A 12,338-nucleotide genomic window follows, 5' to 3' on the forward strand; every position below is an offset into this window, starting at 1 on the left:
GTTTTGAGTCCAAACTTGAATGGCTTCTAATGATGTGGCCTTTAACCGACTTTACTTTTTTTGGATCTCCTGCTTCAGTATCTCCTGCAAATTTCTGGATCTCCTGCTTCAGTTTCTTCTACTGTAGCATGGGATAATGTATGTGAAATTCTTGGCCCACTGACAAGCATGTAATATGGATTCAATGGCTATGATATTAGAGAATAGTGAGTCATATGTGTATGTTTGATCCTTGAGTGTTTGGGAGGCTAGTCCATTCATGAGATGACTGAAGGGAGTTTCAGTAGCACCAACAGCTGTAAACTCTCCGTGGACTTTAGCCTCATGACATGGCAAAGATAATGCACAAGAAGATAGGTATTTGAGCTTTTAAATCAGACTGTTTGGGTTTAAAACCAGGCTTCCTGCTGACTACGTGACTTTGAACAAATTACTTAATAATTCAGATTATTCTCATTGTCAGTAAGATGAAGATAATAACATCTGCCTAACAGTGTTGTTGGTATGAAGATTAAATGAGATAGTCTGTGCAAAAGGTTTAACACTATGCACAGCAAATAATAAATGCTCAATAAACGCTAACCATTACTATAAACATTACTCAGTCAGACTAGCGTTTTCCTAAATTCATTCTGTGAGGCACCAATTCCACAGATTGTTATTAAAGTATTAGTGAAAAATAAAGGGGGTAAACACATTTGTAGCATTCTGAGTTCAACCAATTTAACTAGATTTTTTTAACAAGAGGCATATTGCCAAATATGCCTTTTTAGAAACGTTTTCCAGGAACCTCCTCCACAGTGTAACAGAGCACACTAGTGTCCCCGGGAAGCCTCTCAGAGAAATATTGAGCTATAACAATAACCTGGTTTGGAACTTATTCTCAGTAAACCAAATGTCTTTTTAAATCTTCCATTCTATTGCCTTTGTTTCCTCTCTCAGCACTCCTACTATTTGTTTTAAGAATCTTCTCTTTTCTTCTACATTTTTTCAACTGTCCTGACTCCCCTCTGCATCTAATCCCTGCAGCCTTATTGTACTGTATATCACATAACAGAATGAACAGCAAAACTCATCTGACAGGAAGAGCTGCTTAGCATAATTCTTGATAATAGCTTCTCCTTAGCACATGGCCTCTGCTACAAGGGCAATGACCCATCATTTTTCCGTACCATTGTGCACCCACCCAATGGGATGACAGAACTGACAGCTGGTCAAACTGATAACTAGGCATATGGAAACAGAAACACCCACAAAGTCACAGCCTGTCAAAGTAAGGAAAGAAAGGAGAATGCATGTCAACATTTGGAAGGCTGTAAAGACTGGTATTCTCTCCTTTTCATAACACCCTCACTCCTGTCCAATTAATTACTATGTTCTGTCAATACTATCTCCAGAATATCTCTTAAATGTATATTCGTATATGTATTACCACTGCAACACTGCAATTCAGACCACCAAACTTTCTCACTGGCCACAGCATCCTAACTGGACATTTGCCACCAAATTGCCCTCCTTTGTCTGTCTTTTTCACAATTATATTTGGAGTATTTAGTAAGTGCCTGATAAATATTGTTGACTGAATGTAATGCATTCTCTATGCTACAGCCAAATATGTCTCTATGAGCGTGAAACAAACTTGCTTAAAATCTTAGCATGATTCCCTTCTCTGCTCAGAACAGAAGGCCATCATTCTTAGTAGGGTATAAAAATCCTGCAGCAGAATTTTTTTTAAGCTTTGATCCTTTCTTTATGTCTCTAATCTCATTTTATGCCATTTTGTCTCATCTTTCTCTCCACACACACTCATAGTCTATTTTTAACCCTAGAAAAATTTCTCCAATGACTTCCAGCTAAATCTTACCCCCCATGCCACCTGAAATATGTTAGCTATTCCCTCCATTCCCACCCACTCTTCAAAATGGGTAACTTCTACTCACTAGTCATGGGTAAGGTTAGAATTCCTCCTATAGGATTTATCCAAGACCATGTTGAGTTCCCTTCGTTCTGCACAGCAGTCACTTGCCATAGCATAGTATAATCCACCTACTTATATTCAACCATTATTCTCATATAAGATTCCTAAAGACAGCAACTGTGTCCCATACATTTGTGAATCTGTAGGGCTCATCCAAAGTCCAGGTTAATAGCTGGTAAATAAGTACTTATTGAATGTTGAAGGTGCCTTACAGCCAAATATATTGCATGGTGGTTAACATGAGGAGGAATGAAGTATGTGCCATCTCTCTAGATGACAAACAGGAAGTGAAAAAGAATGGGGGGGTGTGCAGCAAGACAGAGCAAACTGAGGAGGAAAAGAGAAAAATGAAACCCAATCTTGAATGTGTTTTATTCTGATTTTTAAATAACAATCAAGTTTGAACAAAGTGAAGCATAATAGAGTGATCAAGGATTTCTGACAAAGGTGCAATAACAGAGAAAAACACCTAAAGGAAAAAAGCTGAATGTACATTTCTTCTTTACCTTGCATGACAGCACAAAAGAAGGGACATTGCCTTCTTTCTCTATTTGCTAACAACCAGGTCTCAGTATAAAGTTTACCACTACAGAAATACTGAATGTGGTCCCGGGCTCCAACACCGTTTAGAACTGTCACATTCATTTGTGAAAACGGCAAATTTTAAGTGAATTTTGCAACAGCAAAAACAGTGAAAAGAAACTGGAAACTGAAGAAAAATACACATAGAAGAGGAAACCTTGAAATCCCTCCCTGGCAGCAGCAGCAGCTTGCAAGGAGCACAAGGGAAATGAGGAAATTGAGAAATGGTAACCTTGGCAGTGAAGGATGTTGAAGTGAGAAGTTGTCAAAGTGGAGGACTGACAATTAAATCTCCTGGACTTTTTCCCACTCTTCTCTTCTGTTACATATTTCACTTATGTACACTGAAGTTTAGACTTTTGGATTATTTGAAATGCTTCTCATCCCACTAATGTTAAAAGTACCTTTAACTGGCCGGGTGCAGTGGCTCACGCCTGTAATCCCAGCACTTTAGGAGGCAGAGGCAGGCAGATCACGAGGTCAGGAGATCGAGACCATCCTGGCTAGCACGGTGAAACCCCATCTCCAATAAAAATACAAAAAATTAGCCAGGCATGGTGGCAGGTGCCTGCAGCGCCAGCTACTCAGGAGGCTGAGGCAGGAAAATGGTCTGAACCCAGGAGGCGGAGCTTGCAGTGAGCCTAGATCTTGCCACTGCACTCCAGCCTGGGCAACAGAGCAAGACTCCATCTCAAAAAAAAATCATTTAATTGTTAAAAAGCAAGAAATAAAAACTGTTATGCTGTAAGAAAAATCATTTCCCCATGAAAATAGAAAGTAAGTTTAACTGGTATATAAACAAAAACCTGGAAGGAAAAAAGGGAAGAATGAAGGAGATAGTATAAAGGAGATGTATTAAAAAGATAGAAGTGGAGGCTTAGAATCCAACCACCTGGACTCCCCTTGAGCCTAAGACACTTCTGTGGAAATAGAGATCACATAAGGGAATATATTTTTTGTCTTTTTAGGAAAATTCTTTGCATTAATCTAAATATCACACAAACCTAGTGTTAACTAGTTACAATGGCATGGACCTTAACAGACAAATCTCGAAACAGAATTCACCCTTAGGGCAGAATGCTCAGTAGATTAGTCGCGCGCCCTTTCTCCTCATAGGAACCAGAATGATCATTATAAAATATAAATCAAATTACCCTACTGTCCCTATGCCTTGCTTAAAATCCCGGAATTTACCTATTCATTGAAATGAGAATAAAATACATATCTCTTACTGGAGAAAAAAAAAAAACATCATCTTCCCTCTCAACCACTCTGACTTCATTTCACATCCCTCTACCCCAAGTTCCCTATGCTTCAAGCACACTGGCCCTCCCACTATCCCCTCTGCTAAGCTGATTCTAGACCTTACACTAAACGTTAATTCTGCCATAAAGGTTCTCTTACCTGTCTCTGTAGTGGTCTGCTTTTCATAATCACCTCCACGGAGGTTATTATGACCATCCTGCCCTCCAGAGTTCAGAGAGACCCACCCTGCAATTTCTCTCTCTCTCTCTCTCTCTCTCTCTCTCTCTGTCTGTCTCTCCAAATAGCCTACAGCATTTTCTCTATTTATTCTCATCTAAAATTATTCTATTCACTACTTTATACATTTGTATAAGTGTCTATTTTCTCCCTTTTCCCATTAAAATGTAATTTGCATGAGAGCAGAGATCCTGCCTGTAAGTCACTACTGTAGCACATAGAACATCACCTGGATCATGGAACATCAAGAGATGTAGAATGAAGAAATAGGTATATTTTATAATCAGAACAAAAGAGATGAATTTTTTAATGGAGAAGTTTTATTACTTCTTTTAATTAAAAAAAAAAACTTTCCTTATATTCAACAACTAGAAATGGAGATGTGAAGAACTGTACATATTGGTGGAGTGATAGAAGAAGTGAGAAGAATGAGTGGGAGATGAGGAAATGGAAACAAAGACTAGATTACTCTTTCAAGAAACACGCAGAGAAGGGAAGTAAAGATGGAGTGGTGGATAGAGAGATTTAAACAAGATAACAGAGCCAAAAGAAAGGGAGTAGTTAAAGATACCAAAGTAAGCATAGATTATGAAAGTTAATTTTCAAATGAGGTCAAAAAATAGGTGACAGTTTTGTCAATGTAAAGCATTCTACAAGTATAATTTATTATTGTTATTATTCATTTAGTTTCCTTATTTTTATAGAAATGAAATGTATCCTTCAAAACTAAACCCTTCTTTGTTCTTACAAACAGATTAATACTAATATCCTACTAAATAGGACATCGAGAGCTACAAGTTTGACTACATTGCTGCTTTTATCCAAAATCATGTCTAACCTGAGTAGAATTGTATAACACTATGCCTGCATATAGAATATCCAAGTTGTTACTGAAATAGCAATTGTCTTTGAGGTGGATGGTGCCATCGATATTGACAGAGATTAAATATTAAAGCACAAGAGACTCACATGTAAGTTGTATATATAAAGGGTATATAGTAACAAATTAGGAGATTAATTCATACATGTAATCATGTATGTTGTGTGTTATATCATCCAGAAAGCAAGGTGGTTGATTTTAATCATTTTAATTACTGCAGTTTTTCTTTTCACTTCATATCATATATCAAGTATCATCACATGATGGTATTTTAAGCCACATTCAGTAGGCACATTATGTGAGTCAGAACATTCCTTTTGAAGAACTAGTATTTACATTTCCTACATTGTACATTATTATCAAAAGTTTATGGAGTTGTATTTTCACAAGCTAGTCATATGATTAGCCGAATTAGGTCATATTTTCTTAAACAACTTCAAAACACAGACTTTGGAACCTAAATCAGTTTCTAAACTTTGTCTGAACTGAAACACTTGTTTTAAAATGCTTATTACGTTTGATATATCAGTGTTTTGTAATGAATCCAGCTCTTAATTCTATTCACTAAAGAAGTCAACCCTGGAGATTTAGCCAAGAAAGCTGCATTGGTTTCTAAGGATTTCCTGGCAGCAAACACAAGCCTCATTTAAGAACCACAATTATCTGCTTCCTTCACCCAAATTTTATACTTTCATTCATTTCACCACAATACTGCAATTTTGGTGGGTACAAAAACTCAGGAGCACTATGGCTTTATGCCTAGCCGTGTATAGCCAAATTGTTGGATTTGTGCAAATACCTTTACCACCCACAGATTAAAATGATATAGAAGAGAAATGTATTATCATTTAAATGATTTCTCCAGAAACACAATATTCCAAGGCACCAAGCTCTAACATCCAAAACAGAAAACACTGCTGTAAGGCAAAGATAAAGCAATCATTTAAGATTTTTCAGAGCCCTAGAAAGACACCTGAAATGATCAAGGCTAAGCTACATCACCTTGCATCTATTATTACAAGTGTATCACTTGCCCTCCTTTCTATCTATAAAATGGGAATGTCTTCTATTTTCTTCAAATAGAAATGTCATTAGAATAAACAAGAAATCATGGGAGAGTTTGAACTTAAAGATGTGAAAAATCAGAGGTGTTACTGTTTCTTCAAAGGTCCTTCTCCCAGATCATAGGCTTATAAGTCAGAAAAACCAAACGTGATCCTGGATTCCAACAAATAATAGTCAAATAAATTTGTCAGCTTTACTTAACATCGAGTCTCAATGCACACACAGAGAATGTATAAATAATATTACATATAATATTGTAATGTATGTATGTAGTGAATGTATAAATATTACTACATATGTTGTAAAGAATGAGCACAAGAGAGATAAAGCTAAATGTACGTCTTTCATTCTCACATGTCCTGTTGAGGCATTTTACTCTTCTCTCAGTGGCTGTAGACAGTTTGAGGAGGGTGCATCCATCATATTTAAATTTCATATCTCTTTCCATTTCAGTCGTAATCCTAAACTACATTCTTTCTCCGCATTTCTGTTTTGTATTCAGTACTCCTCTCCTTATCAATTGCTTATTGTTTTATATTATTATCTCTCTCCTCCAGGGTCCAAATCTGTTTTTCGCAAAGACAAAAATTAAGGAAAATATGGTGCAGTTATATAGTATGACCAAAAGTGAGATTCCATACTGAACCACTGTAACAATATATACATATATCAAAAAATAAGCCATCAAACATTTGAGTCTAATCAAGCTAAAATGTAAAATATATTAAAGCTACTAAATTGAAAATAAATCTAATTTTTGCAATTTAATATGAAATGCATGTGTCCACAAAATCATGATGATGTTTGTAAAGGAGAGGGCTGGATAACTGAATCTAGACAACACAAAACCTTGTTTTATATTTGTCCTCTTCTCCTACAAAAACTTCAGACAAAAGTACTAGCAATTAGAAAAATTTGGATTACCTTCTCCTACCCCCTTAACACAATGACACTATGTCACAATATGAATTGAAACAAGTGGTAGGAGACAAGCAGATGATTTGTAGATCTGTAAACAACCCACAAAGCTTCCATTCCTGCATGATCTGGAGATGACTACATTTCACAAATGTTAGGTGGAGCACCATTATATGGAATAAGAAGGAAAACTTCCAATTATATGTAGCCTTTTATAGATGGCTAAATCACAAGCCTTATATTTAATTTTGTGATTATATATGGTAAAAAGAGAGATAACTCTGCACATAGCATCTAAGTTCTGTATATAATATTCATAATAAAATATTTTCTTGCTTTTTTAATAAGACTTTTATAATGCAAATAATAAGATTTCATCATTGCAAATAAGCTATGGTAATGGAACCAGTTCTAAATATTTCTTCACTCTATTATCATTGGGAATAGTTAAGACTTTTACTCCTTTTGTTCTGGTGTACCTGTTCTCTTGGGAAATGAGGCATGGAAGAAATCCACTTCACCTCAGCTCTTTCTCCTGCATGCTGGCAAATGAGTGAAAGAATGAGTGAGAACGACGACAACCATCTTTAAGAGTTCTTTGTTAGGATAAAGTTTGTGGTCCAAGAACATTTATTCTCACCGTGGTAACACCTACATATATGAAGGACTCTCCATTTTATGCATTTAACCATCCAGTATGGTCAATATGCCAGCAAGCACTAGCTAGTTAACAGCACACATTCAGAGAGAAAAACAGCTTTACCAGCAAACCATTGCAACATGGAAACTCCCCCTCAACACAGATTGTTCTCAAAAGTAGGTGAACGGAAGAGCTAAAGTTTCATATCTGAAGGCCTCTGCTCATATAACCATCCCTTCTAAAGCACCAACATCAACATATTTCAACCATACCATCAAAAATTATAAAAACAAACAAAGCGTTTAAAAAAAAAGATAGTAGTTATGTGTCAAAAAGAATGCTATTCTGTGTTCTCAAAAGAAACCAAAAGGAAAGAGTCCAAGAATAGACTGTTTAATCAAGTTCACTTGAATTCACACTGCTCTCTGAGAATAATAGTTTAAGCAACATTTTTGGACAATTAGGTGCACTAGCATTAAATCCCTGAGCACAGCAACGTCACAAAGCACAATGAAAGAGATGGTGATGGGACCCCCACACTTTTATCACTACATTCTATTCACACTCCTTATACGTGTTTGATAGTTGTACATTACTTCATATATTTTAATGAGCTGTCTTCGAGGGAAAGGTAGAACATTATCAGATTTTAATATAACAAAGTACCATCCTCAGCTTTCAGCTAACAGCTTAAGCAACTGAGAACTCAACTGATTAGGAATCAAAGAAGCAACCACTCTGTGCTACAAACCTCAGTCTACAGTAAGCCTCTATAACGTATTGCTTTCTGACTTGTTCTTTTTGCAATAAGATTTCAGTACCTTTTAGAATCTCACTTTTTTACTTTTTCCCTTTATGAATAAAATCAATCACATAATATACACTACTCTAACTGCTATTTGCCATCAGCTGCTTTGTTCCACTCCTAACATTTTCCTTTTGGATGAATTTGGCTTCCTCAGTCATGATGCAGGTATTTTCCTACAGTATGCAATCACATGGCAAAGCAGCAGTCAAGTGGTTAAGTGTGCAATCTTGAGAAATTTTCCCAATGGTGAGATGTATTCTATTGTGAAATTATGCCCCAAGGTGGTGGTGGAAGCCTATTACCTGGGTCTATTTTCAAAAAATTCTCCAAAGAACACCCTGAGGAAAGCCCTATATTACAGGGATATGAAGAACTAGTCCGAACTACAGCCATCGTCATTTCATAGTGGCTGAAAACCTACCGACCTAATTTCTTCTCAATTTATGTCCCATTACTTCAATTGCTAGGAACAAGGATTCAGGACACATCAGCTAGAATACTACACAAAACAAGTGCCAGATATCGCTACAGTTTAGCAACAATTGAACCAGTAATCCCTGAGTTAACACTCTTCTTGCAATGTACAATGGACATGAGAGTACTTTGTAAACTATATAGTAGTCTACAAATTAGACTTATTACAAAATCATACTAAATTAGGTAATAGGGTGAATGGATAAACAAATTGTGATATATATATATATACACACACACACATACACACACATATACATATATATACACACACAGTGGAATATTATTCAGCCTTAAAAAGAAATTACAACATAGATGAACTTGGAAACATGTTAAGTGAAATAAGCCAGACACAAAAGTACAAATACTGTGTGATTCTACTTACATGAGAGGTACCTAGAATAGTCAAATTCATTGTGACAGAAAGTAGAATAGAGATTACCAGGAGCTGAAGGGAGGGGGAAATGGAGAGTTACTATTTAATGAATATAGAGTTTTTGTACAGGATGATTTTTAAAAGAGTTCTGGAATACACAGCAGTAATGTACAACATTGTGAACGTACTTAATGCGGCTGAATTGTACAAAAAATGGCTACAATGGTAAACTTTATGTTATGTCTATTTTACAACAATAAAATGAAGAAAACACATAAAATGGCAAGAGTCATAATGGGAACAGTTCTGCTCGTTGGCTCTACCATATAACCTACATTTATTTTCTTTGTGGCACTGAACAGTATTTGAAATAGTATTAACCTATTTGCTTACTTGCTTATTGTCTCTCTCTCCCCCTACTAGAATACAATCGACTATAAGAGCACAAACCTATGCCTTCTATTTCACTACTTTACTTCCAGCATTTATGATGTTTCTTATCACAGAGTCTGTGCAGAAAAAATATATGTTGAATAAATAAATAGATGGAAGAAACACTACACATGTCCTTTTAATTTTGAGTTTGGTTACTCCGCATGATCACACGCATTTTCTTACGTCCAATAACATTTAATGTCTCTACCTCTTGTAGGCAGTAGAATACTTTCAATTGTTGTTTATATTACATGTAAGTCTTATATCTGTAAATAGAAGCTAAGCTCCTTGACAAACCATACACTATAGCTCTATTTCCCCACAAAGTATCTTACTTTTGCACAGTGCCATATGGTATACTAAGAACTTTTACATCTGTGATCATCTTTGGTTCACATGATCATGAGGCTGGCAGATGGAATCATCCCTCTTGCAGAGATGAGGGAACAGGCTTAGAGAAGGTAAGTGACTTGTTCAAAGTCAAAGTTAGTAAGTAGCACAGCCAGAACTCAAAACCAGTTATCCACCAGGCACAGTGGTTCATGCTGTGGCTCAATGCTTTGGGAGGCTGAAGCATGAGGATCACTTGAGGATAGAAGTTGGAGTCTGCAGGGAAATTTGATGGCACTACTGCATTCCAGCCTGGGCAACATAGCAAGACCCTGTCTCAAAAAAAAATGTTTAAAAAGTTCTTCCAACTTCAGGCCCAAAGTTCTTTTCATCAAAAGTCTGATAATGAAGAAGCAGCAGCTTCTCCACTCCTTCTCAAATCTCCACCTGGTTGGGGCCCACCCACTTCCACTCCTGCCTCTACTATGTCCATCAAGGTGACCTAGAAGTCCCATAAGGTGTCCACCTCTGGTCCCTGGGCCTTCAGCAGCCACTCCTACACGAGTGGCCTGGTGCCCCCATCACCTCCTCAAGCTTTTCCCAAGTGGGCAGCAGCAGCTTCCAGGGTGGCCTGGGCAGAGGCTTTGGTGGGGCCAGCAGTATGGGAGGGATCACTGCTGTCATGGTCAACCAGAGCCTGCTGAGCCCCCTTAACCTGGAGGTGGACCCCAACATCCAGGCCAGGCCCTGCACACCCAGGAGGAGGAGCAGATCAAGACCTTCAAAACAAGTTTGCTTCCTTCATCAACAAGGTACGGTTCCTAGAGCAGCAGAATAAGATACTGGAGGTCAAGTGGAGCCTCCTGCAGCAGCAGAAGTTGGCTCAGAGCAACATGGACAATGTTCCAGAGCTACTTCAACAAGCTTAGGCGGCAGCTGGAGACTGGGCCAGGAGAAGCTGTGGCTGGAGGTGGAGCTTGGCAACACACAGGAGCTGGTGGAGGACTTAAGGAACAAGTACCATGATGAGATCAATAAGCATACAGAGATGGAGAATGAATTTGTCCTCATAGAGAAGGATGCGATGAAGTTTACATGAACAAGGTAGAGCTGGAGTCTTGCCTGGAAGGGGTGAGATCAACTTCCTCAGGCAGCTGTATGAAGAGGAGATCAGGGAGCTGCCATCCCTGATCTCCAACACATTTATGGTGCTGTCTGTGGACAGCAGCCGCTCCCTGGACACGGACAACATCATCGCTGAGGTCAAGGCCCAGTAGGAGGAGATCGCCAACTGCAGATGGACTGAGGCTGAGAGCATGTACCAGATCAAGTATGAGGGACAACCTGCGGCGTACAAAGACTAAGATCTCCGAGATGAACCAGAACCTCAGCTGGCTTCAAGGGCCTCAAAGGCCAGAGGGCTTCCGTGGAAGCCTCCATCACAGATGTTGAGCAGCGCCGGGAGCTGGCCATAAGGATGCCAACACCAAGCTATCCGAGCTGGAGGCCACCCTGCAGCGGGCCAAGCAGGACATGGCTTGGCAGCTGCGTGTATACCAGGAGCTGATGAATGTCAAGCTGACCCTGGATATCAAGATTGCCACCTACAAGAAGCTGCTGGAGGGCGAAGAAAGCCGGCTAGAGTCTAGGATGCAGAACATGAGTATCTACTCGAAGACCACCAGTGACTATGCAGGAGGGCTCAGCTCGGCCTGTGGGGGCCTCACAAGCCCTCTCCTTAGCTATGCCTGAGCTCCAGCTTTGGCTCTGTAGGGGGCTCCAGCTACTTCAGCGGCACCAGCTCCACCAGGGCTGTGGTTGTGAAGATCGAGACCCGCGATGAGAAGCTGGTGTCTGAGTCCTCTGAAATCCTGCCGGAGTGAATGGCCATGGTAGCCCCTCCCACCCTACCCCCACTGCAGCTGCCCCAGAGCCGGTGAGAGAGGCTGCTGTGCAGGGGAGCACAGGGAACAGGAGACCCACCTGAGACTCAGCACTAGCCCTCAGCCCACCCGCGGGGGGAGTTTACTACCAGGGGGACCCCCTTTCCCCATACCTCCAGCTACAAAACAATTCACTTTTTTCCCAAAATAAACCCTCAGCTAGCTCTGCCAACTGTCAAAAAGAAAAAAACAAAAAATTGATAATGAAAACGATTCTAACGTCTTATTTCCATAATACAAAATAGAATACGTTAAAATAATTCCTACTAAATGTTTTTTTCTGGGCCTATGAAAAAAGATGCCAGTAATTCTAGAGCTAATACATGCCAACAGGCGCTGACCTCCTTCGCGGGGGGGATGCGTGCATTTATCAGATCAAAACCAACCCAGTCAGCTCCTCTCTGGCCCGGCCGGGGCGGGGCAGGCG

The 12,338-nt window shown here is 39.1% G+C and overlaps 1 pseudogene; it reads left to right on the forward strand.

Moving 5' to 3' along the window:
- The first annotated feature begins 11,063 nt into the window (after positions 1-11,063).
- On the forward strand, positions 11,064-11,851 carry LOC108527565 (keratin, type II cytoskeletal 8 pseudogene; annotated as a pseudogene).
- The last annotated feature ends 487 nt before the right edge of the window (positions 11,852-12,338 follow it).

The sequence above is a fragment of the Rhinopithecus bieti genome, unplaced genomic scaffold (genome assembly GCF_001698545.2).
Source record: "Rhinopithecus bieti isolate Rb0 unplaced genomic scaffold, ASM169854v2 scaffold_764, whole genome shotgun sequence".
NCBI lineage: Eukaryota > Metazoa > Chordata > Mammalia > Primates > Cercopithecidae > Rhinopithecus > Rhinopithecus bieti.